This window comes from Canis lupus, chromosome 23 (genome assembly GCF_003254725.2).
Source record: "Canis lupus dingo isolate Sandy chromosome 23, ASM325472v2, whole genome shotgun sequence".
Classification (NCBI taxonomy): domain Eukaryota; kingdom Metazoa; phylum Chordata; class Mammalia; order Carnivora; family Canidae; genus Canis; species Canis lupus.
In genome coordinates, this window is record NC_064265.1 from 11,569,042 (window position 1) to 11,596,070 (window position 27,029).

Genomic DNA, 27,029 nt, shown 5'->3' on the forward strand with positions numbered 1-27,029 from the left:
ACCTTTATTGGAGATAACTATTATATTAAGTCCTTATTCTAAAAATTGACAAAAGACAAAGAAAACATTTACCCTGCTTCTCTCTCTCTCTCTGTGTGTGTGTGTGTGTGTGTGTGTGTGTGTAGGAACTTTATTTAGCTCATCTCTATTTGATGAGAGAAAGCTCTTCCTTACAGAAAAATAAATGTGAGCTAATAAACAGAGAAGAAAAGCAAAGCATCATTTTGCAATCCCCTATATAATTACTGATTCATTTTTAGCCTTTATTGGTTTACGTACTTCCCATGAAAACAATGTCCCCTTGTGACACATGGATAGTATCCTTCCAACCCCATCTCTGAAAGAAGTGTGACAAGTATAGGCTCCATTTCATAGACCAGGAGACAGAGACCCAGGATGCACTGCTGGTAAGAAGGTTAAAATCCAGATCTTCGACTCCCCATGTGGCATCCTTTCTTCTAGATGACACTGTTTCCCTGAGCTCTGGAGGCCAGAAATTTGAAATGAAGGCATTGGCAGGGCTATGCTCCCTCTGAAACCTGTAGAGAGAATCCTTTTTTGCCTCTTCCAGCTGCTGGTGGGGACTGGTAGTCCTTGGTGTTTCTTGGCTTGTAGATGCTTCACTGCAGCATCTGCTTCCCTTGTTCTATGGCCTGTTATTCTTGGCTGCTCAGCCCAATCAGTGAAAGGCTGTTGAGGAACACACATTCACACTGTGTCAACGTATCATCCCAGAGATTATTTACTAATCACTAAGGGGAAATGTGCTTTTACAATGGAGAAATCTCGTTATCCCTAACCTAAATAGGCATCATTAGCCTAAACGCAGCACCCCTTACAGTGTGACAGCCTGACATTATGTGTCTCCTAAAAAGATGCAATATGATGGATGCAGCATTACCTGGGGATGTCAGAAATATTTAAGTTGGAGCCAATCAAGCATTTGGATGTAATTTGAATCTGAAAGAAATCCATGGAAGTAGAAGTCAAGTGGCCCATAAAGAAACCAGTTACGTTAATCCAGAATTTGAGACATTCTACAAGACAATTGGCCTAGTTTCTTAAAAATATCAATGCCACTGAAGAAAAAGAAGAGGATTAATTAGATTAAAATAGAGTAACCAGGGCAGCCTGGGTGGCTCAATGGTTTAGCTCTGCCTTCAGCCTAGGGCGTGATCCTGGAGACCCGGGATTGAGTCCCACGTCTGGCTCCCTGCATGGAGCCTGCTTCTCCCTCTTCCTGTGTCTCTGCCTCTCTCTTTCTCTCTCTCTGTTTCTCACGAATAAGTAAATAAAACCTTAAAAAAGAAAATAAAATAGAGTAACCAGACATAGTCAATGTAATGCATGAAATTTGATTCTGGTTTTATTTTGTTTTGTTTTTAAAAAAAGATATAAAAGACATTTGGGGGACAATGGGAGATTTAAATTGGAATTTAATGTTGAACTATATATATTTATATTTTGAATACAATATTAGAGATTAATGTTAATCATCTTAGGAGTTTTAAGGGCATTGTGTTTATGTAACAAAATATCCTTATTCTGAGGAAATGCTTGCTGAAATAAGGAGTGAAGTATAATGATGTCTGCAATTTATTTTCTTTTTTTTAAAGATTTTATTTACTCATGAGAGACAGAGAGAGAGAGAGAGAGAGGCGGAGACACAGGCAGAGGGAGAAGTAGGCTCCATGCAGAAGCTTGACGCAGGACTCGATCTCGGGACTCCAGGACTACAGTCTGGGCCGAAGGCAGGTGCTAAACCACTGAGCCACCCAGGGATCCCCTGCAATTTACTTTCAACAAAAATATAACATATACACACAGAGATAAAGCAACTACAGTAAATGTAGACAGTTTTCCAATCTGAGTGGTGAGTATAGGTGTATTCACAGTTCTATTCTTTAAACTTTTGTATATCTTTGAGTTTTTTAATAATAAAAATTGGAATATGCAGTTGTAAAAATCAAGCATCAATCCCGCATTTTTAGTAGGAACTTAATTTCAGAGGCACCAGAGAGCCCCAGAGGCAGAAGGAAAGCTTAATTCCTCAAAGAATGCTAGCTAACAGATGCAGAAGAAAGAGAGCATTGTTTCACCAACACTATTAAAATGGTTGATTAAAACAAGCTTTATTCATTGTTGCTACCATCCTCAGATGAACAATTGATAGGGAACTGAACATCTGTAAAGTGCCAAAGTATCATCATCACATAATGATATATTCCGACCATGAGCACCTTCACTCGACAGGCAACCTTAGGATCATTCAGGAAGGTATAGGAAGACAGCTCTGTCCAGTCATGAGACCTTGAATGTATCTACACAGGCAAAGGCTTGAGCAGCAGCTAATCTGGTCTTGGCAGAACGTCCTGTGATCTCAGAACACAGGATGAGAGGCTGGTAGGGAGCCGCCATGAGGCCACCTTCCACTAGCCTCCCTCTCTCCCCTGGGAGGCCTTTTTGGAAACCATTTCTCCTGGCCTCCCAGGTTCTGCTGAGGAATGGGGCCTTCTGTTCCATCCTTGCTGCCACCTGCCTCCAAACACTGATACAGAATGTATCCCTGCTCAGCTTGGAGTTTGCGTTTAACTGGTCCACCAGCAGGTCCTGTGATTCCACACAGTCACTGCCCCTGTGGCTTCAGAGTCGTCCCCATTGGTATGTGGCCAAGGATCATGGCAAGCTGGTACCTTCAGCATATTTCCTTTCACTGCCTAAGTGAAGTAAGTAATTCTGTCTAAATTTCAATGGGCTTGTACCTTTACTGATCAAATCAGTCAGGCCTTAGCCTAGGCTTAGACTTACCTAGTTTGTGAGAGCTTGGCAGAAGCGTCACCCAGACATTAAGGTCTCCCAAAGCAATCTGAAGCACGTGGCATCACCTATGGCATACTCTAGGCACAATGTTCAACTTCAACATGCCACTGTCATCCCAAAGGGGACTGTGCTAGGTTAAAGAAGCTTAGGTACCTAACTAGATGCTGTGTCAGAGCCTTGATTTGAAGCTGGTTTGGATAAACCAGCTGTAAAGGGTATTTTCTTTGTCAACTGGAGAAATTTGGATATGATTTGAGTATTAGATAAAATAAAAATTATTTAAGTATATGAATAGAAACAAGTGACCTACAAAACTATGCTCTCATTTTGGTTAAAAATTGTGTCTAGGAAAAGGTCTCAAAGAGAGTATGGGCCATTTGTTGCCACAATAATGCACAAAATAGGGACGCCTGGGTGGTTCGATTGATTAAGCATCTGCCTTTGGCTCAGGTCGTGATCCTGGGTTCCTGAGATCAAGCCTCACATCGAGCTCCCCACCGAGCAAGAAGCCTCCTTCTCCCTCCCCTCTACCCTTCCCCCCTACTGATCCTGCTGATGTTCACTGTCTCTTTCATGCTGTCTCTCTCAAGTAAATAAATAAAATCTTTTTTTAAAATGTGCAAAATAACCTGAAAATTTCAGTGGTGTGCAATAATAGGTATTTATTCCTCACTCTCCATTTGCAAGTAATCTGGAATTATCTGGGTTGGCTTTGGTGGGACTTCAGGCTGAGGCCAGGTCTATGCCATGTGTTTCTCCTCCTCCTTAGACCAACACCTACCTGAGGCATGTCCTTCTCTTAGTGAATGGCAAGAGTGTAAATTAGAAAACCCTACCACATGAACACACTTCAAGCCATTGATTGCATCATTTCTGCTAACATCCCATTGGCCAAAGCAAGGCCTGAAATCAAGGGCCAGGGTAGTTTAGCCAGCTGTTTATAAGGCCATGACGAAGTGTAGACATTTAATACTACTACAGGGCAGTGGAGAATTGGAACCAAGAATTTAATCCCCCACAAAGGGTATGCTCTGGACTGAAGTTACATCAGTAATCTATAAATGGTAGAAATGCAATGTTTTAATTTTTCACATTTATGTGTTGGCATTTTTCTAATTTTCCATAATAAATGTATATTATATATTGAAATGATGAAAAAACTAATTTAAAAGTTAATAAGTACACAAAACAGTTACTCTGATTCCTTATCCTTATCCCTCTAATCCCATTCCATATAAACTGGGATGATGTCATTCTCTTAAATGTGCTCATTTTCTTGGAGGCTGCTCTGCTGGAGGCTTATGAGAAGTAAAATAAGGAGCAGTAGGGGAAAGATTCTTTTCTTTCCCCAAGACACTTGACAAAAGGCTCTGTCCATACTAGGAGGGGTAATGGGAAGTAGAGATGCCATGTCCCTGGTATCCTATACCTGGAGGCTTGTCTCAGGACCTCCAGAAAGTAGGCTTCTGGATTGGGGGCCTTCATATGTGTCTCCCATATGTCAACACTTTGACCTGACTTTTTTTGAATCTACCTCACAGGATTCCACCCTTGGAAACCACTCCCCATTGCCTAGGACTCAGCAGAGCAGTGAGCACGGAGTTGGCCTGGGGCCATCCTTCTAACCTGGACACACCTCTTGAGTAGGGGGTGGCATGGGGGATGCTGTGCTCTTGCTGCATTGGGACCCTCCATCCTCAACATACCTTACACTCCTGACTGTTCCTGCTGTTCTCCTGCCTGTGACCCTTCTTTTCTCTCTCTACTACCTATCTTGCCGCAATAGTCTCCTCCTTCCCCTAGACTCTCCCCTATCACTTGTGTTGGTCCCCAGAGGGCTTCATTCATGCCTCTGTCCCAGCAGCCATGGCCTGACATCTTAGAGTTGCTGGTGTATGTGTCTCCCCCTCAAGATTCAAACCATACCTGCCGATCTTCTAGTCATGTAGGGCCATGTCTACAGTAGATGTGTAATCATTTGCTGAGTGGGCAGATAGCAACATGTTGCACATGGCTTGTGAGTGAACATGATGTCTCATGTCCCAGTGATCAGCCCCTTCTAGCTAGCTAGTCATTCTCAGAAATAGTCAGTGCCTCTCCAGGCCCAAGATGAAGGCTTGGTTGCCCCAATGACCCTAAAAGGTGTCCCCCATAGGAGACAGTCATCTCCACACCCAACCCCCTAGTAGGACCCATAACCTTCTTATAGAAGTTGAGTCTGCTAAGAGTAACTTGTTCCCAAGAAATGCAATAATAACAAACATAAATCTCCATTGATACATCCCTCCCTCTTCCATGAAGATGTTCAGATCAACAAGCATTTATGAAGCACCCACTGAATGCCAGACAGATGAAATCATGCAGCTCTTGCCTCAAAGAAGCATGCAGTGGTGGGGCAGAGGGAGGTGGGGAGAGAGCAAGTGGATACAGACAAGGAAAATGTCAATAAAGTTGAGGCCATCTGAGGATGGCTTCCTAGCTCATCCAAGATTGAGCAGGAGGAATGGGTCTGGGTCAGGGTGTGGGAACTAATCAGGCAAAGGAGACATGAAGGTGCTTCCAGCAAGGAGATAGTTGGAGCACAGGCAAATGCCGAGACACCTGAGGGTGGAGGGGAGCAGCCGTGCTACCTTTTTAAAAAATTTTTTTTTTAAGATTTTATTTATTCATGAGAGAGAGAGAGAGAAAGAGAGAGAGGCAGAGACACAGGCAGAGGAAGAAGCAGGCTACATGCGGGGAGTCCGACATGGGACTCGATCCCAGGTCTCCAGGATCAGACCCTGGGCCAAAGGCGGTGCTAAACCACTGAGTCACCTGGGCTGCCCACTGTCTACCACTAATAATAAATAAGATGCCCAAGACAGCAGAGAGGGGCATTCCTGATGCATTATTACCAAGGCACCACTCGTCTGCAGAAGGGGAATGTCCTGAATGCCGTCAGGGTGTGTGACCTGTTCCGCCCTTTCTCCTGCCCCTGCCCAGTGCTCAGGACAGGGGAAGTAGACGACACTACTTTCTCAGATTTAAAAATAAAGAAAGAATTTATTATGAAAGAAATACATGCTTACTGTATGACATTTTGGAAATGCAAAAGAAGTATAAAGAAAAAAGTCCAAGGCACCTACTGTCCCCTGTGAGGGCTAAATGGGGCTAATATTTACTAAGTTCTCACTGAAAGCCAGGCACACAGCATTTCACAGAGCTTGCAAGAACCCTGAGAGGAAGGTACTAGTGTTATCTCCGCTTAACAGATGAGGAAACTGAGGCTCAAAAGCTACTGTATATGGGCCACTCATGAGTAAGTGAGGGAGCCCAGTTCGAACACAGGCAGCCCAGGTTCTAGGACTGAGCCACAGGTAACCTTCAGCTGTATGGCTGCTGCACCCCAAAGGATGTGCTGAGGAGCCCCCAAGGCACAGCAGGAAACTCACAAAGGTGCTACTGGGTGTTTTAAATATCAGATGGAAACATAGCAACCTCCATCCAACAGCATACAAACTACTACTGTTCAATTGTTTGGACCCAACTACTTAATAAACCAAACTGTCAGGTTTTAATTCAGGGCAGGGAGCAGTATCCAGAGGCTCCATAAAAGAATCCCTGGGGCATAAATGTTCCATGAATCAAGAAAGTTTGAGAATCCCCAGCTAAGTGCATTCTATAGAAGCATAAACAATTTTCTTTTTCATCTTACAAAAATGGACTCATAAAGTGCATCTGACTTTATAACCTGCTTTTTCCTTTCACCATCTTGAGAATATGTTTTTGTATAATTAAATGATTTCCCTTTGCTTTGTTAGATATGTAATTTTTTTTCAAATCTCTCCCTTTTTTATAAATAATGCTCTGTGAACATCTTTGTGAATAAGGACACCACATTGCTTGGCTGAAAGTTGTGTCTATGTTTAAGACTTTCAATATGTGGCCAAATTGCTTTCCAAAAGGTCTCCTTTAACTGCATTTCAACCAATAGTATGTCAAAATAGCAGATTTACTGTATATTATCGCGTAAAGACCACTTGTCAGTCTTTAGAAAGATTTAGAAATCTTTCTCATTATTGTTTTAATGTATTTTTGCAGGTGGCTATTGAGTTTGGAAAATGTTTCATTTGTTTATCAGCCACTTGTGGTTCTTTTGTGAATTGTCTATTCACGTTCTTTGCTCATTTTTCACTTGGAACGCTCAGCTATTTCTTATTGATTTGCAAGAGGCTCCATCCAATTTTAATGAAAAGTTTAAATCCCCGACGCAGCTGTCAGAAATGCTGATGGCTGCAGTTCTCTGCAGATCTAATTGTTTTAATAAGTTCCACTAATGACTCAGAGGCTAATGAAGGTGTAGATCTGATTGATGGAGCTTAGAAAAGAGATGTAATTAGAAGTTTCCTCTCCCAGTCAAAAGAGCCAACTATATTTATCAGTTCGACTTCCTACTTTTCTCCTATTTTGAAAAATGCATTTAAATATATCCCACTGGTCTTGGCAGGGTGGCAGGGAGGACATGAGAACCTCGCCTGGTTGTTATATAACCCTCCAATTAAGTTAGGGTCTTATCTCCTCTTTTAGGTTTCATATTCTGTCTTCAAAGTGGAAGCTTCAAATCTCTTTGGTTCATTTCTGCCTCTGCAGCCTCCAGAACCGGGAGCCAGGTTGTCACCTAGCAACCAGGGCTCTGCTTATAGAAACATGAGCCTCAGCCTGGCCCAGAGAGGAAAATCACCAGTTGGAATAAAAAGTTTTAGCTTTTAACTAGAGACCAGCCAGAGGCGCAGCACCTACTGAGATATCATAGCCAAAAGTCCTCCCAGGGGAACCCCAGGTTTTCAGGACTCTGATGCAGAGTCGGGGCGAGGAATGTTTTCAGGTACAACCTCTGGACGCTTTGCTTCCCAACCTGTTGGATGACAAGAAGGTGAGTGCTTTCCATGTGAACTCAGAAAGGAAGTTCTAACTCGCTTACTTCTCACCCCCTGAGCTTCTGAGATAGGTAACTCCATCTCTTGGGGTCCCTGATGCTTACCAGTGGTCAATATTGGGAAGCCACAGGGTTCAATTCTGCACTCAAGAATTTGGGCATGAGGGATACTCCAGGAGAGGGGGTCAGTTTTATCACTTGGGTCTGAGAATGTGTAAAAACCTCTCAAGGGGCTCCACTATGAAGTTAAGGGTTAAATTAACACCTCCAGAGTGTTCTGCATCCATTGTCCATCACTAGAAGGAGATGTGTGGGAGCACCTAGGTGGCTCAGGAGGTTATGCATCTGACTTCAGCTCGGATCATGGTTCCGGGGTCCTGGGATCAAGCCCCATATTGGGCTCCCTGATCGGTGGAGAGTCTGCTTCTCCCTCTCCTCTTACCCCTAACCCCACTAGTGCTCTTGCTCTCTCTCTCTCTCTTTCTCTCAAATGAATAAATAATTTTTTTTAAAAAAAAGGAGATATGTGGCCAGAAATGGGGAAAAGCTAGATTCACTGAGTTTCTGAGGGAAACAGAAACTTCTGACCTCCAGTGTTATAATCCTACTGGCTGACTGCCCCTATTTAATAGCTATAGTACCTTGAAATGATCCACCCCCCCAAACACACACACACACACACACACACACACACACACACACACACACACACGTACCCACCCATCATGTGGATTCCCATTCCTTCTTATTTTCCCTTCTCTTTTTCCATGGGACTTGCTCTGGCCAAAGGAATATTACTCAGCAATACTGGACAGGAGTAGGGACTTTAAATGTTCTTTGATAGTTTGGCTTGCTATTCTACCCTCTGTTATGAAAAGACAAGCCCCAGGCAGTCACTGGTCCAAGAAAAATGCAGAGACATGTATTGCACACCTGAACTTACCTGTAGCCTGAAATAGACCCAACACAGCCAACTCTCAGAACAATGAACAAGAAAAATAAAAGGTTTATGGTCATAAGTCACTGGGCTTTGAGGGCTATTTGTTAAGTAGCTGTACTGCAGCAATACCCAACTATCACACCATTCATTGCTCCTTATCACTATTTCCTTCTAGATTTCCTGTTCCCTGTATTTTCCAAAGTTGAGTTGGTCAGCTTTTCTTTCAATTCTGTGAGCTTTATCGTATCCTTCTAATAAAGTCTTCTCTTTGCTAAAATTAGTTGGGATTGATTTCTGTGGCTTATAACTCAGAACCCTGACTGGTAGAGCTCATCTACCAATATCTTACCAAACCACCAACTCCTTCGTCTGAATTCAGAAGCTTTCTCATATGATCTGAGAAGTCTATTCCAGTCTTCCTTCCCCCCCACCTTTTTTTTTCAGCCTCTGTGGCATCCAACTGAAACAGTATGTGCCCTGGACAATGTCTGGGGAGACTTTGCATACATTTGCTTTGCCTGGAACATCCACTTCCGATCTCCAGATGCTGAAGTCCTGTGCCACTTTCAAGGCTCCATTCAAACACAGTCTGCTCTATAAAGACTTCCCTCATTCTCCTGGGAGGCTCTCTCCCCTCTGCCAGTACTAGAAGCAATTGTCCCTGGTCCAGATGGAGCTTACCTTCCTTGGCAGGGCTGCTATAGTTTATTCCCCACTAGAGGGAGACTCACTGAGGCCATCTCTCAGGAGAAGCAGAGAGAGTCCAGGTTCTCTTCTTTCACACTCATTTCTGCTAGTCACTTTCCAGTCCTGACACTTAGGGTCACAGCCTTGTATCAGCTATTTTTGAACGCTTGGTGCCAAGCTCAGGGCTGAGCAAAGGTGTACTTTAAAGTATCATTGGTTATTTGAATGCAGGCATGAGCAAATATCCGTCTTTTCTAGAATCTCAAGCCAGAACATAGTAGAAATCTATTTTTGGCCAATGACGTGCTTCCTTTGATCCCAAATGGGACATGATTATCATCTTATTTACCTTATCCAAAGATGACGTTGGATCTGGGATCAGGCATGCCAAACACTATGGGAAAAATCCAAATGAAGCATCCAAAACTTAAAATTCACTTGGCCTGCTGCACTTGATGGGACCATCATAGATTCAGTACACATAACCCATGAAATAAGGTCCAGTGTGGGGAAGCAAGAAGCCAAAATTTACACAGACGGTTGAGATTTGGAAGCCAGATCTCCAGATTGTTAGTCCTCTATTTCTTACAAGGAGTAGCAGACCGGAAAAGGTCCAAGCTGGGTTTTTCCATTTTCCATGGGTCTTCCTACACAGCCTATTGATGGGGAGGGCATCACCATCCCTGTACCAACCCCCACAGACACAAAGGCTGCTCTTCTGTGCCCAGGAGGATTCTTAAAATAATAATGCTGCTGCCTCTGTGGGCTGGAGCCAGCTGTCTTGGTACACTCAGTTCCTGAATTATAATTTCCTGCTCTTTTACTTATGGCGATAATTAGTGTCACAGTAACTGGTCAGTCATGCCTACTTCTGTCCTTGTAGTCAAGGCTTGATTAGGCAGAAGAGAGATCCAGGATGGAAGAAATCAGATGAATATCATATGATGGGGCAGGCAGAACTTTGGAACCAAAAAGTTCTGAGTTCAAATCCTGACTCTGCCACTTGATGCCCCTGTGGCCTCCATTTTCTCATTTATAAGTAGGAGTAATAATGACACCCATCTCAGGGGAGCTGATGTGAGGTAAATATTGTGTCTGACACAATCAGGTGGTTAGTGAGTATCCTAGTCTATAGGGGAAGGAAGAAGGCTGTCTTAGACTGGGCTACTCCAGAAGCAGACCCGAGTAATGCTTTTTTGGGAGGTGATCCTAGAAAACATCAGTATGAGAGCAGGGCATGTGTCAAAAAAAGGGATGGTAGTGATACTGAGTGCTTTAACATGTAGGTTACTTTATGAACATTTGAAGTTCAGCCCCACCCAGGATCTCTGGGACACAGGATAGAATAAACTTCTGAGTTTTCTGTCCTGCACAAGGTGAGGAGGTTGGAGTATTTATTCACCCCAACTCCCATCCATCATTGATTGAGAGCTATTGGAAGGGGGGGCAAGACTTAACCCTACAGCACAGCTTGTTCCTGGTGCTTGCTCAGTGGGCTTAAGTAACCAAAGAGGCATCAAGTTACAGCTGCTGGAAATTGGAAATCATGGGGTCCACATGCAAGAGAATGGTCAAGTTGAGCCCCCCATAGGGTCTGCTACAAGGACCCAAAACTCATCAAGAGGAAGCCACATTTGTCATATCGGGTCTGAGCTTGGACTAGAATCAGGATGTCTAACCTAAAAGTCAGGAGCTGGTATAGGTAGCCTGTGGAGGTGGGAAGTGAGTCAGAAATGATGTTAGGAGTCCTGGACATTTGCCATCAACTGTCCTGGAAGCCCAAGCCCCACATTCCTGGATGTTGGTTATACTGTGAAGCAGGTCAGATTTCTCTCTGTGTGACCTGGAGCAACTTGGAATTGCATTGAGAACCTTTCTCACTCTTTTCAAATCATAAGGGTCCCTGTTTCCCATACATACCCTCCTCCACTCCCACCCTAGAGCTAAAGCTAAAGATCTGGTCCTGAGTGCTGGATAAGGGTGTGTGTGTGTGCGTGTGTGTGTGTGTGTGTGTGTGTGTGTAAGAAAGGCTGAATTCTGTGTGAATCCTCCCAAGGCACAGCCTCCCTTAATGGTCAGTGGAGAGAAGTATTTGGAGATGCCTTATGCTTTGTAAGCCAAATGTCAGAAATTCCCACTGGGTTTGGGTTTGAATGGATTATTTGAGTTCCCTGAATCCTTTTCTAATACAATTATAAAAAGGTACAAGGCTTTGTGATTTCCAATGTAAGCATAATGAAATGAGAAAGAAATATCAAAATGCCTCGCCAACTTCACAGAAAAATCACATACAAAAAGAACTTTTAGTAGCCAATTTCCATTAGAGCTTCCTTTGGAGTTCATAAATATATATACTGATAACAATTATCATGATTATCAATTATAATCATCACTATTAATATTTTAGCAAGTACCATTTCTTGAGAGCCTCCTATCTGCTGCTCATCTAGATTTACATATCTTATTGCATTGAAGCATCACAAGAATTATATATGAGGAAATAAAGGCTAATTGATTTGCTCAAGGTTGCACAGCAGGTAGGTGGTAGGGCTGGGATTCAGCACCAGATTGTTGTTTTCAAAGCTGCTCTTTAAATTCAGCACACCACATACCAGGTGACGTATTTGAAACTGATTTCTTTTTGGTGGTAAAATGTTATTCTTGTGTGCATTGAGATTATTCTTGACTTCTTCATCATAATCAGAATTTGCAGACCCCCACAGCTACATGGAATCCATGGTGTTGACTCAGCTTCCAGTTTGGTGATAGCTCCATGCTAACCATCGTGGCTGCAAATTTATAGACCAGATCTAGCCTCCAGATTTTCTTAGACTGGCCCCCATGGTGCTGCAAAGTAATTTGAAGTTACACTTAAAACTTGGGAGATTTGATGTTAAAATCAGGATTTCCAGCGCTTTGGAAAAATCAAAAGATCTATAATACTGATGGCAGCTCCCTCTTGAGTTCACCACAGTCCTTACCTGTCCCTATCATTAGTGCCAGGTGATGGAGCCACATATTATCACATTTTGCACTGTTTGGGGGGGTTTTTAGAGTAAATCAGATTTTTCTAATTCCTTTACCCTGCCAATCTTTTCCTCACTTTTCCTGGCCTCTTCAGGTATTTGCATTTTTGATACTTGAAAATCAACTCCCCACCCCAATACAGTTCTTTAGAGACACAGGAAAAACATCCTGGGTTTTATCCTGTCCTGTCTTCTATGCTCTTGTCCTGCTGAATGGCACAAAGACACCAACCTTCAAGCAAGCCTTTTTATTTTTTTTTTTAAGATTTATTTGTTTATTGTTGGGGGTGGTGGTGTGGGGAAGGGGCAGAGGGAGAGAAAATCTAAGCAGACTCCACACTGAGTGTGGAGCCCTAAGGTTATCTCATGACCTGAGCCAAAACCAAGAGTTGAACGTTTAACAGACTGAACCACCCAGGTGCCCCCAAACAAGGCTATTTAAATTGTGGATCTAACACTTGTTATTGCCTCCGCTTCTTCATTTGGAAAATGACTCCAGGTGACTTCATCTGGATAGTTACCCAAAAGCCAAGTCAGATGAACAGGTCTCCCAAAACACTGAGACCTAGTCCACCAAACAAGCAATTCAGTATATAATTTGATCCTTTGAAGTATTCTGTTTTCATTGATCAGTTCATCTTGACTCCATACAGGATTTTATGAAATATTGAACTATTATCTCCCCCAGCTCTCTGCTGCTGTAGCTGGAGACTGAGGTGCCAAGACAGAGTGGTGGGGGAGGTTGACAGGAAGAGAGGGGACAAAAGAGAGGCAAGCTGGTGGTGGAGGGGGGGTGGGCATAAGGAGAATACATTGATGAGATCGTGTCCTTTTTTTTTTAAGATTTTATTTGTTTATTCATGAGAGACAGAGAGAGAGAGGCAGAAACATAGGAAGAGGGAGAAGCAGGCTCCCTATGGGGAGCCTGATGTGGGTCTTGATCCCAGGACCCCAAGGTCATCACCTGAGCCAAAGGCAGAAGTTCAACCACTGAACCACCCAGGCATCCCAAGACTGTGTTTTTTATTATAAAGATTCATAAATACATTATCCTTATGAATAAGAAAACATGAGTGAAGGATGCGCTCATAAAACTCTCCTTATTAAAGAATATATTACACTTTTTCTCTCCCTCCACTTCCCCTCTCTCCACCCTTAGGACCCAGCAGTAGCAGAGGAAATGAGAGCAAGGACACAGTAAATGCTCTGTGTAAATGTTGTTATAAGTACAAAATGAAAACTGGTCAATTAAAACTAAATAATTAGACTAAACAAGTAAATCAGCAAAGTTACTGTTCAGTCAATTGGGAAATATACTCATACTTTCCTTGTAGGTATTTTGGGAAGATTAAATGAGCTAATGATTCTGTTGCCTGTAGCATAACATTCTTTAAAACAGAGGCTATTGCATTGATTCAGACGGTGCCACCAGCCAGTCTGTTACCCAGATCTATCACCTGAGTCAACTTTGACCCCTGCCTCCTGCCCACTCTCAAGTCCAGTCAAAACCAAGATTCCAACTGCATGGTGACTAACAGAGCCCCAAGTGTGGAAAGGAAGAAATTAAGACTGTCTTGAGATTAAGCCAGGAATTAGCTCATGATGGAGTGAACAGAAGTGTAGAGGCCCCAGAAAAATCTCAGGCCCACAAAAGAATCAGCCCTTTGAGGAAGAACAGATCCCTCCATGAAGGTTGATGAACCACAAAAGCCCAAACAAGGAGGGGCAGAGGCTGCACATTGGCAGGGCCTGCACACCCTCTGCCCAGGCCAGCCTGGGGCCATGAGAAGCTCATATTCTCGTCTCATGTTCACCAAGCCACCATGGGATAACTTGGCTTCCTGAGGAGTGATTCCCCCAGGGACAGAACGTGCTGGCCCTGCTGATGTGAACCTTCAGTCTGCTTAAAATTAGCAAATTTTCTTTCTGGTTTGTTCTCATCTTGGGTCCCTCACTGGCAATGTTTATTCAAGCATCAATAACTTCTGGACTTCAAAGATTGAATTTCAGCGCTTACGCCGCTGAGGACCAGACCCCGGGGCGGGTAGTGATTCATTCTCCAAGGTCAGTGTCCCCTGGGGGGGATCACTCTGCGTGGCCAGTGCCCAGTCCCCACTGTGGGAGTGGGCTCTTCCCATGGGCAAAGCCTCAACCACCCCAACCAGACACCAGTCTTGGAGCAGAAGGGAGGATACAGCACAACTGCCAGAGTCAGGTTTGAAGTTCCTCGCAAGGCAGCAGCAAATTTTGTTCTTGAGCAGGACTTATGGCCTTCCCTAATACTGCTAGAGAGGAAGGGGGAAAATTCCTCCCCATATTAGCCTGAAAATCTAATTGAGGCAAATTCTGTTGCCTAGACAATAGCATATTAAATTGTTCAGTAAAAGCAAGAATTTATAAAAAATTGTCTCTGATCTATAGAACTAGGAAACGTAATAAATCTCCCAGGATTTTTAGCCACGCTTAGGATATATCATGCTCAGAAATTGCATTAGCATGTAGATGAGATGGGCAGAGGGCTGCAGGCTCCTGAAGCAAGAGAACAGTGATCCAGAGCAGTCTGGCCTCTTGTGGTAATGAGTGTGTCCCCAGAGCGCATCCAAGAGAAGGAAGGGGCTGAAGGGAGAGTGTACTGATGACCTACTTTGTGCAGGTACAGCCCTGGTAAACTTAACTATGTATTATCTTTTTGAGCCATCACCATGTGCCTGTACCATAGAGTAGATCGTTTGCTGTCTTGCTGTTTTTAAAATCTCCTTTACATTAAGTTTCTTAGGTGGCAAACAAGAGAGAGGCTTAAATAAAAAGCAGTCATCAGTGGATAAATCCTGCTGGATCCCACAGAGAAAAAAGGAAAAGCTAACCTGGTTGGAAAAAGGGCAGAAGCTGTGGACACCGTAGCAGATTTGCTCACTGCCTCTACATTGTACCGACATTACCATGACTCAGCAACCTAAGATCTAGGCCCTTCAGTTCAAGGACAGAGAATAAGGTGGATGGAGCAAGATTGAGTTCTCTCCTGTAACTCTCAGGATTGGCCAAGGGGGTGGGGACATGCAGTGTAGACAAAAGTAGTGAGGACTCATCCATAATTCTGGAGGTAGTAGTGGCAAGTCTCCAGGGACCCAGCAGAATGTGTTGAAATATGTGCAAAATCAGCATCCCTGCCTTCCTAGGCTTCTTCCTGGCCTATGTCTTCCAGGGGCCTGCATTTTCATCAGGGCACTCTTTTAGGGGCATCAGAATAAGCAGCCTCTGAAATTTAGCAAGGCATGATTATTTGACCCCCAATGGCCTCAGAGCATCAGCAGCAAGTGTCTCTGTCCTGTTGTCACTCAGCTTTCAGGTGGTGGTCCAGCTTGTCTGGAGCTTATCCCTTTCTGGAGGCATTTACTAAAGTCTGTAGATGATCTCCAACTTCTGAAATACTCTGATATTTTGCTGGTCAGCCCCCAAGTGCTTAACCACTGGCCACATGGTCCGGCCCCAAGTTGACAAAGAGAGGTAGGACTGTGTTGGACCCTATATGTAAAAGACCTGCCTATCTCCTGCTGGGATCAGGGAGTCCTCACTTCTTCCCACCCCATTTCAATTCAGCTGCTTCCACATGGGAAACTCTGTTACTTTGCAGCCCATTCCCAAAAACTGTATCAAAAAGAATGAGAGAGGTTAATTTGTACGGATTCAGAACAACGCTAAATACTTTGCATGCATTATCTCACTTAATTCTCACAACAACCTGGTAAGAATTAACACATGAGAAAATCCAAGTACAGAGAGATGTCACAACCAGCCCAAAAGTCATGACTAGCAAATGGCAAAGCAGAATTTGGACCCAGACACCTGAGCCCAGATCTAAGTGCTTAATCTCTATGCTACTGCTTCTGGTTGTAAGCAACAGAAAAGAAAGAAAAACAAGCAAAGCTATAGTTATTGGCTATGATTATTCCATTCATCTATTGTTGCATAAGTAGCCATTCTAAATAGAGTAGCTTACACTAACAGTAATGATTTACCTTTCTTACAAATCTGCAAAGTTGGGTTCAGCAGGGATTGTTTATCTCTCCTCTTCATGGAATCAACTGGGATAGCTGGACTGAGGCACAAAGATGTACTTCCCAAGTGGTTCAGTTATATTGCAGATAAGATGGTGCCAGTTGTTGGTTTCTCTCCACATGAGCTTTTCTGTGGGCAGCTTGGGCTTCCCCTTCAACATGGGGGCTTGGGAAATGTCAAAGAATTTGGGGGGCCATATTTTAAATCTACCACATTTGCTTAAGCAGAGGGGGATATTTATTGGAAGTAGTCATGGTAGCCCATGGATTCCAGAAGAAGAGCAGGAACCAACAAAAAAAATCCAGATACTTCAGCACTGAGAGTGATTTCCTTAGATATCTCTAGAACTGTGCCATCAAAGTGACTCAGCCCAGCTGTCTTCCAGACTCTGTGCTTCTCATTGCAAAATCCCAAACTCCTCAAAAAAGTCATCAGAGTATCACACTGGGGACAGGTGCCGACCCTGGATTCATCAACTATGGCCAAAGGCCTAAGCCTACACTTCAGACATTCTTTCCAAAGGAGGGAAACATTTAATGCCCTATTTTACAGGTGAGTAAACTGAAACTCAGTGAGTATAAGTCATTTGCCCGAAGTCACATAACTGGTAAGTTGTGAAGCAGAGTTTATGCTCAGGGTCTTTCTGCCTCCTATAAAGAAGCTTGGAGTGAATAAAATTCAAAGCTGGGCAACCCTTGAATTTGCCAAGTTCCTTAGTGAAAGTGGTTGTGGTCAGCCAAGCCATGTTAAATAATACTTCCCTCTATAATGTAAACCCATTCCACCTTTATTAAAGAATCAGAGTATTCTCTCTGTGTATGATAAGTACTTCACCCTCAGAGCTTCTGATCCAGCAGGTCTAGGGTGGGGCCCAAGAATTTACCTTTTAACCAGTTCCCAGGTGCTATTGTTGCTGGTCCAAGGACTACACTTTGAGAACCACTAGACTGAAAGAACAGACCACTAGATTAGAGGATTTATCTTTCTCAGAGCTTCTGAGATACATGGGTGGGTCAAGGATGACTGTTTAGCAAATATTTACACTCCCCACCACACTTCCATGGGAGGAATAAACTGCCCTGATCCACTGATGTTGGGCTAGGTTATGTGACTTTTTTTGGCTTAATGGTTGATGTGTACTTCCCTGCCCTTAAACTTTGTATTTGACCATGTTATGGGCTTTGGTCAATGGGATGTTGGCAGATATGACATGAATGGAGTGAAATGTGCTTGTATGGTTGGGCTTACCTGTGCTGCTTTCATGGGAAGGGCCCCCAAAGGTAATTCAGTAGTTCCAGAAAAATGAAAAATTAATGGAGCACATTTGTACCCAGCAGTGAGCTGTAGTGAAGTACTGCTGAGCCCTGCTGAGCTTAAATTGGATGGCCCCAGATGACTGGCAGACATAAGAGAAAAAAATAAATACCTATTGTTAGAGCTCACTCACATATGGATAGTTTGTTATAAAGCATTATGGTGGCAAGAGGTAACTGATACAGTGACCGATGTTGGACCTTCCCAGTTCTTTAAACTTGACCCTCTGTATAAATGCCTATTTCATGACCTGGATGAAATCTTGAATTTGTCTTTGTTAGATTTCAGTATTTCAATCTACATGAATTCATTTTCAAAAAAAATTTTAATGAGTTTAATTAACTCATTAAAAATTATTTAAGAATTACATTTAAAAATAATGAGAAAGGTTTGAGCTGAGCCATTTTCTTTGCTGGCCATACAGAGCAATCAAAGCCAACTGGCTTAAAGTTTGCACTTGATTCTGAACTTTGAAAGAAGCTGGGAACAATGAAAGCCAACATTGAAATGACAGTGCATCTGGGAAAAGCCAGAATTTATTGCTGGGATAATAAATTAGAAATTTCTGGAAGGAAAATCTATCTAGAATGACAAAAAGGGACCCCAAGTCCCAAGTACTTTAAAGACCAGAGCTTGTGGGAAAGCTTGGGTGATTTACTGGCTTCTCTGCCAGTTCCCATTTCATTTTACAGAGATCACTGTAGTAGATAAAATTCTATAGAAATAAATCTGCCTTTGCCAAAAGAAATAGGAATACAAACTGTTATTTACATTTGCCCTTTAAAACACCTCCCGAAGGCTGAATTCTAGTCACTGGCTTTCATTAGAATCCAAATGGGAAAAAAAAAAAAAAAGAATCCAAATGGGTTCCACTCAGACTTGTGCTTCTTGTTATAAAGCACATAAAGCTAAAATGTAGGGCTTTCTTCCAGGGAAAATAAACATCCTCTGGATCACATTGTATTCTAACAAGCAGTTATAAAGTTTTTTAAATGTCAGTTGTAGCAATACAGAGCTAGCCAATTACATTCCAGCAAACAGAAGAAATAGAAAAACAGATCACAGTCAGAGAACACTTATGGATTACCTGCTCTGTGCCAGGAATGGTGCTCAATGTTGCATTTACAAAGTATTTTACTAATAGCAATAACCAATAATAGTTTCTATGGATCAGGCTCTGCAATGTCCCTATGACTGATCCACTTCTCTATTTTCTTGCTCAACAAGTTTTAGAAAGGTATTCCTTCATCTTTGAATGTACTAAATTAGTCCACACCCAACAATACAGAAATTGTGTGTGTGTGTGTGTATAAACTTTATAGACAATTTTAGTGCCAGGGAAGAGATAGTCTTGGACAAATCATCCCTTACCAGGCTTTTACTCTACTCAAAATTATATGTCATAGAGATATTTAATTATCAAAAAAATTAATATTTCTTAATTGAGACAATACTAGTTAGAATTTATTGACTGTTTAATGTGTACCATGCACTATGTACATCTCATGTTATCCTCATATAACCCTAATTATTATGTTAATTCCCAACTCCCCTACAAATTTCCCAATTTCTTCAGATCAGGAAATTAAGGCTTGGAAAAGTGATCACCTTTCAGGACTTTCTACGGTAAGTCAGAGGGCTGGAACTAGAACTCAGATCTACTGCATTCCAAGGTCCCTGCTCTCCATAAACTGCCCCAGTTTTAGCTTAATGGATTTTTTAAAATACACAAACTGTCCAGGACAAGCAGAAGAGATCATTTGACAGCATGTTAGAAGTGAGAAAGCAAATGGTTGTGTGGCAACTGACTGAGAGTGCTCTCAAAAAGCCGGCCTTCCGCCAGCAGCAGAGCAAATGCAGGCTGGGCCGATCCTCAGCGTCAAGGCCAGGAATGCCTGCCACTGATTACTCTGAGAGTGTGGAGAAAGGGAGGGCTACATGTGTCAGGTTTAATCCAATCCATAGTGAAATGAAATAGAGAGGGAGGCCAGGCAAAAGTTGGTTGAAACAGGCATTTAATCGGACACACTCTCCAGCAAGGTTGGGCGGCCTGCAGGGGAGGGAGAGAGCGGGGCAGTCGCAGGCTGGGGGAGCCGTGTGCAGGGGAGGGCAAGAGGACTTTTTAAGGGTTGTGTGTCTGTACGGGGTGATAGGTATTAGGCATATTACTGGTGAAATTGGTATGGGGCATTAACTGCCTTAATAACCCCTTATATGGGGTCTGGGTAAAGTACGGTTCAGGTTTCCTGCATAGGTCCAGTCTCCCCCTGATGACCGTCTGCTGGTGATGGAAGAGTTCTGAGGTGGGGGCAACAAGGTGGAGGAGGTGGTGGGGGCCAATCCCCCTTGATCCCGCCAGCCCAACAACATGGCCCAAAGTCTGCTTAAGAATCAGTTAAAGGCCACCTCTCCTTTCCCCCTCCACGCATGCAGCCAATGCCTACCTTGCCTCTCTCATGGAAAACCATCATTCTGTTACCTGAGGAAGGCAAGGCTGAGTTTCTGGACTGGGGATATCAGGCATGGTTCAGAATGTGAGTGCCATATCACAATCAGGGGATTTCAATAAACACATATACTTGACATCTGAGCCATTGCCCACTCCTTAACTTTCTTCCCAAACTAGCTCCAAGAATGGGCAGCCAGGTCTATCCACTCCAGATAGAAGACTCTGTCAGCCTTCTCTGGGAACTATGACCAGCCTAAGTAGGCAGACTTGAAGACCTGATACCAGTAATGCCCACAAGGATACAACCCAGCCAGACCATCCTGGGGTGAAGCTCACCCTCTCCAAGAACAGTCCACCCACAGCCTTCGAGCTCCCAGTCAGCTCCTTGCTTTCCCACTCTTTTTTTTTTTTTTTAATTTATGATAGACATAGAATGAGAGAGAGAGAGAGAGGCAGAGACACAGGCAGAGGGAGAAGCAGGCTCCAGGCAGGGAGCCCGATGTGGGACTCCATCCCGGGACTCCAGGATCGCGCCCTGGGCCAAAGGCAGGCGCCAAACCGCTGAGCCACCCAGGGATCCTGCTTTCCCACTCTTAAACATGAACCAGCAAGCAGGGATCAAGAGACATTTGAAAAAAAAAACTTTAAATAAATAATTTTAAAATTTTTATGCTGCAAAAAAGTAACAACAAAATCCATCATTAAAAAAAAAACATATTACATCTTCAAAACAAGAACAGGGTACTAAAAGGAAAGAAAAAAAGTTCAGAAAACAAAGCCCTTAGAAGTTAAAAGCATGACAATAAAAATGAAAAATCAATAGAAGTTCTGAAAAAAAAAAAAAGATAAGGAAACTTTCCAGAAAGAAGATGAAAAAATCAAAGAGAAAAAAATGGAAAGAAAATATTAAATGAATGAATGAAAAATACAAGATGCACAGCATCCCTATACCAGGAAGGCCAGAAAGAGAGAACAGAGAAATCAGAAAAGAAGAAACAATCTACAAAATAATCCAAGACAATTGCCCAGAACTGAAGAACATAGATCTCCAGATTGAAAGGTTGCATTATATTGAAACTTTAAGTACTGGAGGCATGTCATCATGAAATTTTGAAATACTGAGGACTATCCTACAACCTTCCAAAAGAAAATACAGGTCATATACAAAGAACCATAATCAGAATAGCTTCAGACTAATCAAGAGCAATTTAATAAATATTCTAAAGGAAAATTATTTTTGATCTAGATTTCTATGCCCAGCCAAAATATCAGCCAAGTGTCAGGGTGGAACAAAGACATTTTCAGACATACAAAGTCTCAAAAGACTTCAAAAAAGTTCCATTCAGTCTAAGGAAGCATATGGAGGATGTGCTCCAATAAAATGAGGGAATAAACCAAGAAAGAAAGGCTCTAACCCAGAGAGAGATAAAAGTGATGGTGGTTAAAAGAAAATTTCAGAACAATAGGTGTGCTGGAGACAAAATACTAGTAAAGACTGAAACAGAATGTGCCAAGAGAGAGAGTTCTTCAAGAAGACAAACAGAAAGAAAATCTAGTGAATCTACCCGTTTTGAGAGAAGAATTGGACAACTGGGGAAAAGTTGGGGGCTGAACGAGTGAGAAGTAGTTAGGCAACTAAGCAAACAATGAAGCAAACAGTTTAAAGAGGAGAGAATGTTGTCCAGGAAAAAGAAGTAATCATAGACTAGATGTGAAAACCATTTGCATAGCCATGATGGAGACCAAATGTTGAAAGAACCCAAATTATAATTGGACCATATTGGTAGGATGGGAGCCATACGGGCTCCGTATGTGTGGTGGCAACAAAGGAGCAAAAGAGAATTAAACCTCTATCTCCTCGTATAAGGAGACCCCCAATTTCACACAAACCAAGGAGCAAGATAAAAGCCCATTCTTCAGAGAATTGGATGTAAATACCAAAGTATTGGCTGAAAGAGTTGAAAGTGTTTTGTTTTGTTTTTTTTTCTTTCCTGAGGAAGGTGAGAAAAATGAGAGAAGGCTGATTTTCACAGCCAAACCTATTTTGCTCTTTAAATCATGAGCTTATATAACTCGAAGTAAAAATGAATAATTAAAAGAAACAATTAAACTTCATTCACTTAAATGTTTTTCACTGCAGTAAGTACTTAACAAATTAACCTCATTAAGTCAGATCTTAGGATTTGTACAGTCTTTTTTGTCTCTTTCCAAGGAAATCAATGTCCTACCAAGGAAGAGAGAGTGTAACAAGCAGTACACCCATTTCTATGTTCTCCCTTGGGTTGTAGGAGCCAGAGGCCTGGGAGGTACCCGTGCCAATGGGAAGCAGTTGCAGTATAAGCTTCACCCCTGAGCAATAGACTCTCAGTGAGTCTGAAGGGAGATTTAGAAGGGAGGGAACAGACTGTCCTTCATCTGGAATGGTGCATATCGAGACTCAGCAGGCCAAGTTCCTGAGTCAGGCTACATCTTCTGCTCCCGGCCACCTCACTCAAACCTGCAAGTTTTTGCAGAAGTTGACAGCAAGCAGTTTCCTGCAAATTCTAGGCATGCTAGTGGAAGCCTAGACTTTCTGCCTCCTTGTACCCCAACTGCAGGGGTGAACCTGGAGGTGGCTAACTTTGCTCCATTAACTCTTCCAGCAACTAATTCTGGAAAGCCCTAGTAGAGTCACAGCTTAGTGCCTAAGGGCTTCAAAGCAAAGCTGTGCTCTATTCCAGAAATAACTGCTTTCCTTTTGAGAAGCAGCTCCTCCGTTGCCAGTAGGGCTGACTACAGGAGACCAGTGACCATGTGAGCTGAACTGCTCATTGTGACCTACGTGCTCTCTGATTGTCCAAGCCACAAGGGTGGCTCTAGTGTGCAGCAGCACACCATTACTGAGTAAAAGTGACAGACCTACTATTGGGCTTGGTCAGGTCCTGAAGGCACGAGAAAGCTGCTTCAGCAGGTGCTCAGGCTCAGATTCCCATAGTCCCTCTTCTCCCTCCAGCCTCACCTATAGCTTCACCGGGTGTCCTTTATGATCAGGTGATTGTAGAAGACAAATCTGGGGCCTACTTGATGGATGGATCTACACAGAGTGCTGCCCCAAGGAGGTGTAGACTGCTATAGCATCACACAGACAGAAATCTCCCTGTGGGCAGAATTTTAAGCAATACAGCGAGTCTCATCTACAGGAAAGAAAGAAGGATGGTTAGAGGTAGATCTCTATGGTGATTCACAGGAAGTACTAAGAGTTTGGCTCGATGATCAGAAATCCAAGAGGAACAAAAATGGAAGACTGGTAACAAAGAAGTCTGAGAAAGATTTGCAGATAGACCTCTTGGAATGGGTACAGAGTGTAAAGACATCTGTGTCCTATGTGAATGCTCATCACAGGGCACCCCTGGCAGAAGCAGCTTTCAATAATCTGGTTAACAAAAAGGGTTGTGGATGATGGCAGTCTCTTTTCTAGCCACACCCAATGAGCAAATCAAGTGGCTATGATATGAGGAATGGGGTTCATGCATGTCCTCAACAATATGGATTTCTCCTTACCGAGACTGAACTGCCCAAGCTTCCCATAGCAGAGACTACTGCCTATGTCCTGGATATAACACCATTCCCCAGAGGAACCAGCTGTGCACTTGCTGGGAGGTTGATTATACTGGATCTCTTCCATCATGGTGGAGGCAGCTATTTATATAGTCATGGGAATATTTGCCTGTCCTACCTGCAGCGTTTCAGTCAGCTCCACTATAGGCTTAAAAAGATTTCTTGTTGTCGTGTTATGCAAACATTTCGGGTTAATCCCATATGGTCTAGATCGCATGCCTGTCTATGGACAAATGACCCTTGCCCAGTGATGTAGAATATATTACCTAAAGACAAGTGATTCACTTTGGAACAAGATGAATCAGCCTGTCAGCATTATTTAGTAAAATAATTAGATTGATGGTTTGTACCTACTTCTGATAGCAGGGCAGATTTGAATGGTTAGTGCTGATCACATAGCTGAAGTGTGCTTACATGACCAGCCACTGTAAGATACCCCACTGTGAGTAGGCTTCCTGATACTGAAATGCTTCATATACCTGGAGACATGTGCATCCTATGTGACCCAGAAATTTGAGGACAAGAAGTCTGCCTGAGATCTCTGGCTTCCTTCCCCCCTGCCTTTGGCTTCCTTTTTATTCATATTTATTTTCTACTGCAGTTGTGATGTACAGATGTCTGTCTATTAGATGATCAAGTGGAGATGTAGAACAGGTATTTTTTTGTATGTGAATTTGACGTTTTGAGGGGAATACCAGGGAGGAAATATACATATTTGGAAGTCATAAGCATACTGATGAATACTGATGTTATGTAACATGGGAGTAGGTGAAAATAGAGAAGAGGCCCAAAGACTGAGACTGGGTCCCTCCAACATCCACCAGGAAGAGGAGAGATACCAACAAAAGAGGTGAAGAAGGAGTGGCCTATGAGATGGGAGAAGCTCCAGCAGTGTATGGTGGCCCAATGACAGTGAACTTAGTGTTCTAAGAAGGAGTGATCAACAATGTCAAATGATGCTGAGAGCAAGATGTGATCTGAGAATTGATCATAGGATTTGGCAATGTGGAGATCATCGATAACCACAATAGGTGTGTTTCCAAAGAGTTGAATTAAGAAGAGAATGAGCAGTAAGGCAGAGAGGGGAGGGAACCTGGACAATTCTTTTGAGGAGTGTTTGAGGAAATGAGAGGTCATGAGAGGGATTTTTTTTTAAATGGGAGAGATTACAATATGTTCTTATGAGGACAAAAGCAATCTTGTAAGGAAGATAATAGTCCAGTATCACTTGTCTCTTGTATACTCTAAGAGTAAGCGAGAAGGGGTGGTATCCAAGACCCAAGTTGAGAGGCTGGCCTTAACCGAGAGCATCAGCAGTTCATCCATGAGCACAGAAGGGAGGGAGGAGCATGTGGGGGCAGGTGTGGTGGGAGCCTGCAGATGGTCTTATCTGAAGGCTTCTATTTCCTCCGTGAAATAGGAAGCAACATCATCCGTTAAGAGGGTGGATTAGGGAGGAGATGTTGGAGATTTAACGAGACAGGAGAAAGTGTGAAATAGATTGGAAATGTAAAGGCCCACTTGATAATGGTTGGCAAGAGTTTAAAGTGACACCAGTCAACATGGTGTTGTGGGATTCTTTTTCTTCTCCTCTAAGTATGTAGAGCTACGTGGGCACAAACATGGAGCAGGTGAAGAGTCAGGTTTACCTGAGGTTGAGTAGCCAGGTGGGTATGTCAGAGAGATGAAAGATGAGTAAGGGAGAAGTGGATTCATGCTGGCATCACAAAGGCGGCCTTGAAATCTAAGCCAGGGCAGGAGACAAGTGAGGACACAAGAAAGGTGAGGAACAGAGCAAGGGGAAGAAAATCAATCCTTTGAGATTCCAATGGAATCAAAGAATTGTCAGAGTTGGAGACCTGTGGGAGGGAATGCCATGGAAAGATATGAGGTGGTGTTCAAAGCGCGTAGGGTTAAGATGGAGGCTCTGGAGGTGACAGAGCTACTAGTAATGACAAGGCTGAGGAATGCATGGCCATAGGGGTTGTGGCTGAAGTGTGGTTGAGAACAAGATCTTTACAGACAATGATGTTAAGGAAATGAAATGTCAGTGTGCTGGTGGCTTGTCTACAAAAATGCTAAGGCTACTGAGAATGCCTTCAGCAGTGGTGGACAACAGCGTGCCAGGAGCCAAAACCTTCAGGGCAAGAGACAGGAGAATAGAGGGGCAGACTTGCTTCAAAGGAGCTAGAAGTCTAGGGAGGAAGGAGGAAGCAATGATGAGGAGCCAGGGACGCCTGGCCGCTAACCCTAGATGTAGGTAGAATTTGAGTTTCAAAACGAAAACCAGCCACCGCTTAATGGGAATTCTAGAAAGCAGTGTCCTGAGAATGAGCAATGTCAATTGCTCAATATTCTCAATTCCAGTAACTGTTGTGGCCAAGTCATCTGAAGGATACCCATGGCACCAGATGGTGAAGACACACCCATGCACACACCACCCTAAACCCTCCTGATGGTAGATCTTCAGCAGCACCTTTGCTCATTCATATCAATGTAGCACTGGAAGACAGGCAAAGGGCCCAGGAATCAGAAGACCCCATCACTTCATTGCCACCCCTCAACATGGCCACTGTGTGGCTGGCCAAGCCAGGGTCATTCACTTCACCCTATAGATTGGAAAAATAAGGCTCAGAGAGTAGAGTGACCTAACAGTCAGTGCTGACCCAGTAACAACCCTATGTCTTTTGCATCTTCCCAACCCATACTCTTGCTACTCACCAGCTTCTCCCGTGTCCCAAAGATCAGATAAAGCTGGAGATATTTTTTAAAAAGACACGTTCTGGGGCCCCATACCTAGAGACAAGGCTTGGTAGAAATGAGGTATGACCCAGGAATCAGCATTTTAACAGCCACTCTAGGTGATGTTCATCATGATAGAAGTTGGGAAACATGGCAAGTCACCACACTGCCTTCTCTATTGATTTATTTTATGTAGCTGAGAAAGTTACTTCATTTCTTAGGACCTCAATTTCCCAGCCTGTGAATTGTACACTGTGACAATGGCCCATTGTTCCATGCTGGTTACCTAAAACCTCTTCACGGCAAAGTCTTTTTTAAAAAATATATTTTATTAATTTATTTGAGAGAGAGAACACAAGCGGAGGTAGGGAAAGAGGGAGAAGGAGAAGCAGACTCCCCACTGAGCAGAAAGCCCAATATGGGGCTCCATCCCAAGGCCCCAGGATAATGACCTGAGCTGAAGGCAGATGCTTAACCCATTGA

The 27,029-nt window shown here is 43.2% G+C and overlaps 2 long non-coding RNA genes across 5 annotated transcripts; one reads left to right on the forward strand and one right to left on the reverse strand.

Annotated features, from left to right (window-relative positions):
- Positions 1-26,732, reverse strand: LOC112668705 (uncharacterized). Of its 4 annotated transcripts, none has more exons than XR_007405295.1 (5): positions 23,106-23,399; positions 17,693-17,840; positions 17,328-17,391; positions 7,600-7,714; positions 1-690 (listed from the first exon to the last, which is right to left on the reverse strand). It is a non-coding gene; the product is annotated as an uncharacterized LOC112668705 (long non-coding RNA). The 4 variants fall into 4 exon arrangements; XR_003141816.3 differs by lacking the exon at positions 23,106-23,399 and adding an exon at positions 26,601-26,732 and having other exon boundaries at positions 2-690; XR_003141814.3 differs by lacking the exon at positions 23,106-23,399 and adding an exon at positions 26,526-26,728 and having other exon boundaries at positions 2-690.
- On the forward strand, positions 2,401-3,458 carry LOC125753436 (uncharacterized). Its single transcript, XR_007405296.1, has 2 exons — positions 2,401-2,726; positions 3,271-3,458. It is a non-coding gene; the product is annotated as an uncharacterized LOC125753436 (long non-coding RNA).
- Positions 26,733-27,029: the final 297 nt, after the last annotated feature.